At 41.5% G+C, this 4,339-nt stretch overlaps 1 long non-coding RNA gene across 1 annotated transcript; it reads left to right on the top strand.

Moving 5' to 3' along the window:
* Window positions 1–467: 467 nt before the first annotated feature.
* LOC119215908 (uncharacterized) lies at window positions 468–2,855 on the top strand. The gene is made up of 3 exons (XR_009956819.1): window positions 468–1,158; window positions 2,219–2,282; window positions 2,738–2,855. It is a non-coding gene; the product is annotated as an uncharacterized LOC119215908 (long non-coding RNA).
* The last annotated feature ends 1,484 nt before the right edge of the window (window positions 2,856–4,339 follow it).

The following is a 4,339-nucleotide window of genomic DNA, read 5'->3' as shown; positions in this document are numbered from 1 at the left end:
ATTACTAGCTTCAAATCCACTGAACTAGCCTGGCATCAGGGCTAACGATTTTAGTAGTTTGTCGGACACTAGTCACATTTGGCTGATGCTACGCTATGATAGGCCAGTCTACAAATGATTGGCGGGACTTAGTGAAGGATCAATGCTCTCGGAGAGCGGCTCTCCTGTTGCCAGCCAGCTGGAATCCTTTAAAGCCTTGAAAAATTTGGGCAATTACCGCTGTGTATTTGACAGTGACAGTGCAGGAGTAGCAGGACATGTGGGGAGAGAGAGAGAGAGAAAGAAAAAGTGGGATAATGGAGCAAACGCTGCCGCAATTATGCTATATGTCCATCTTTGGGAGCTCTCCTGAATGTCCGGTTAGAAAACCACGGCGTGTTAATTCACCAAGTGCAAATGTGAAACAGCACAATACAATGAGACGGTAGCAGCTCTACAACTATTCTGTCCTGGAAGCAACACTGCACTGTAAGACTTTGATGTAAATTTACAGTGAAAATCCAACAGTTACTTACTGTATTGTGCGATTACAGTATACTGCTGCAAAAGCAAGGCATTCTGGGAGTTTTAACACTTGCTTCCATTATCCTAACAGCCAAGTGTTTCTTTTCACAGTAATTTACTGGGTACTGCTAATCTGAGGAAAGTAACATGTATTTATTTTTAAGCTTAAATCATTTGAATTATAATATATTACATGTCATGTTATTTAGCTGACGCTTTTATACAAATCGATTTACCTTGCATTTTTAACCAATGTTTTTATTCATTTTATTTTTTAAACCATTCCACTCCGTGGGAGTGGTGTGCAGCTGAAGGGTTTCCCGGGGCACCCTCTCTACTCCACGCCACCGTTGCCATAATATAATTAACATAATATAGTAATATAATAGTTAACAATAACATACTATTTCCTCTGTTAATACTTCAATTCAATTTGTTTTAGTTAGATTATTTAAGTCGCGCTATTTTTATTCTTTGAGTTTTCTCCGTTGCGCCGAGTACGTGGTTTGAACTTCTTCCGACTTCCGGTTCCAGTGAAAGTGAAGAAGCCACAAAGCAACCCTCGCGCGAGCGAACTTTCCCCGCGACGGGTTGATTTGCGCATGCGCATAGACGTCATTCACACTCGGTTGAATGATTCGCCTTCAGCTCATGGTAAGTCGTCTTTCAATTTAAGTTTTTTTATCACATTTGATGGCATTTAGCACTTGTTTCTCCATGCGGTTGGCATGCAAGTTAGCTAACGTTAGCTAAACTGTTCTTAGCATAGTTAACATCTAAATACTGAATGCAATTAACTTAGTAACGTAACTTAAATAATAACAAGTGAGACAAGTAGTCAAGTGTGTTTTTCTGTTGTTTAGTTGTCAATTTTGCAGCCATGGATGTGGTACTAAATATGCCTTTGAAACTGTGAAACTATGAAACTTCACAAAAATACCCCTCACATCAGATTCCTGTGCTTTCAATAGTTGTAATAGTAGTTTGGGCTTTAAAATGTCATTTATATGGAGATCATCCAGGTCCACGGGAGTCCAAATTGAATGAAGGATGTACCGGCATAAGGACATTCACATTAGATGTTTAATTGTGCCACTTTGATTTCTGTACTGGCAAGTGTGACAGTTTGTCAGTTGTTTATTTTCTCACTTGAAGATTCACATTAAAGAGGGAAGACCAGTCGTACATTGTGCAGTTGATAATAGTTTAACCCCAACAACGTCCGATAGAGGTAATGCTACTGGAGAAAATACTGTTGAGCAAGCAGGGTGCTCTCATGAAGAAGCAGAGGCTTCCAATGTTAATGATGACATAGCAGGAGACCAGGAAGAGTGTCTGGGATCACACAACATCGCTGGTTTCATTGATGTGAACTAGTTTTTTTTCATGTTTGTAATCCTGGTTTAACGCCCTGCCTCGGCCATGATCTTTTTGAAGGCATTGTATCGTATGACCTGGCATTGTATATCAGCCATCTCATTGAACAGAAGGAGTTGATATACATGCAAATGTATCTACGCATAAATCACTAACGATATCTTTGCAATGATGCCAATAAGAAACCATGTGTTGTTAATCCTGGAAGTGAAAAGTTAAGAGGACATGCTGTCCAGAATTGGAAAAGCATGATTATGCCAACAATATGGGATTGCTATTAACAATGGTTTAGAAGTGCTGTGACTGGTGTTTATTTCTTTTTGTTTTACCTCGCCAGAAGCTGGAATTAACCCAGAGAGAGGTACAAAGGCACGAAAAGGAAAGGTGACCAGCAAAAGGAGGTAAAATGGTCCAAAAAACCTGACATCCCGGAATCCCCATTCCTATTGTATGACTACCCTGTCATACAAAAATGTCATATTTCAGTCATTCACTCACTGACCACCCAACTCATTCACGTTGCTTTTTGTATTCATATGGGGTATTTTTGATTTAACTCTCTCTACAATTTCCAAACAGGCATTTGTATTGTTTTGTTTATTATTGAAGTTGGCTAATTGATCAACACACAATTTTGTTTTACAGCATGGATTCGTCAAGTAAAAAACCCTTGTGTATTGGGACTCTTCTTTTGAAACTGATTAGTAACTTTGGTGGCGACGCGGTTTTCGGCTCGGCTGCAGGGGGGAGAGAGGGGGAGTGGCTCGGGAACAGTGCCAGGTGGGAGCGTTTGACAATCAGCTGGCGGTGATTGACGTGTGTGTGTGTGTGTGCTCTCCCCCCTTTAAAAACGCAGTAAGGAGAGCAAGCGAGAGGAACGGCAGAACGAGCGAGCTGAACGCCGGCGCGTTTCACCAATCAAGACGAACAAAATAAAACATTGGAAATCACCACCCTGGTGTCGAGTGCCTTTGTCTGGAGCCGTATAGACCCACACCGTACAGCAACGTTATTTGTTACGTTTTGTACAGATGTACAAATGTCAGCCCATCACTTACTTGGATAAACACACTCTCACACACGCAACTTATCCATCCCATTTTGACTTGAATATATTATTTTTTGAATATTTGAATTTGTTATTATAATGTTTGCTCAAACTTATACTATTCTAATAAACGAGAAAGTTGTTATATCCTATTATTTGTCAATGTTCATTTTAGAGATGCTTCTACTACAGTTAATGTTTTGGGGTATAGAGCTGCCAGTGAAATAGTTGGATTTTTTGAATTAGTTTAGCAATTTAACTTACATTTTGAATCAATCAAGTTACTGTAAATTGTACAGTATTTTACAAGCGAAACTTAACAGTAATGTGTTGCACCTGTTTAATAGTACACCATTTTACTGTACATTTACAATAACATACTGTATATCTTTCACAGTAAGGGGACTGTAAATTTGACAGTATTTTACAGTAAAGTACCATATAATTGCAATACAGTAAGTTGCTGTATTCCCTTGATACAGCTCAGGTACTGTAAATCGTACAGTAACTTACTGGCAGCAGTTTCACCTGTAAGTTACTGTAATTTTACACTGCAAAGTTTTACAGTGTGCATGCGCTGCTTTTTAAGCAATTAGTGCAAACTACAGAACCAAGTGATCCATTGATTACTGTTATTTATAAACCTGACAGCACCCTGATGGGGAGACAAAATCATCCTCCCCCCTCTCTCTCTCTCTCTCTCTCTCTCTCTCCATCCCTCCACTGCACTCCACCACCTCTGATAACCTTTTACTGGTCTCCTTCTCCAACCATTTGCTTTTTGTCTTCCAATTTTGCACCCTCTCAGTACATTTTAAACGCCCACTACCACTGCTCTTCCCCCTCTCCTTTTTCCTGCCGTATCACTACCACACATGGCTTTCACAGAAAGATGAAAGGGAAGGGAAAGAGGTAAGCCGAGCCGGAGAATTCCCTCGTAAACAAAGAAAAATGTATTTCTGCTTTTCTGTGCGACAAGACGATACTCCCTGAGGTCCGGCCTTAGGCCTCGCAGCAGTCTTGGAATGGCATGAGACAAAGCAAAAAGCCACAACAGCCCCTTTAGACAAGCTTGGGCATTCTTGGGAGATTGTCTAGCGTTCAGGCATGCCTGGATGAAGTGTCACAGAGCGAGAATAGAGGCATGGAATCTACTCCCAGGCTCTGGGGCCAGCAGGCCGGGAACAACAGGGCATTATACCCGAGGCCCGGCTCGCTTTGTCTGCCCCAGAGGGTCTGGAGTTGGTCATGAAAGTGCAGGTGCAGGAGGAGATGTGAATGTAGAAGATGAGAAGGAGGAGAGGGTGCAGTGGAAGGCCGCTAACTGACGGGCCGTCTCTGACCGACCGCTCTCCTAGAGAAGGAATCTGCTGGAGGGATCTTGGAGAGTGCTAGCTAGCCAATCCTTTC

The sequence above is a fragment of the Pungitius pungitius genome, chromosome 8 (assembly GCF_949316345.1).
Source record: "Pungitius pungitius chromosome 8, fPunPun2.1, whole genome shotgun sequence".
NCBI classification, from domain to species: domain Eukaryota; kingdom Metazoa; phylum Chordata; class Actinopteri; order Perciformes; family Gasterosteidae; genus Pungitius; species Pungitius pungitius.
This window is presented reverse-complemented; position numbering and strand designations above follow the sequence as displayed.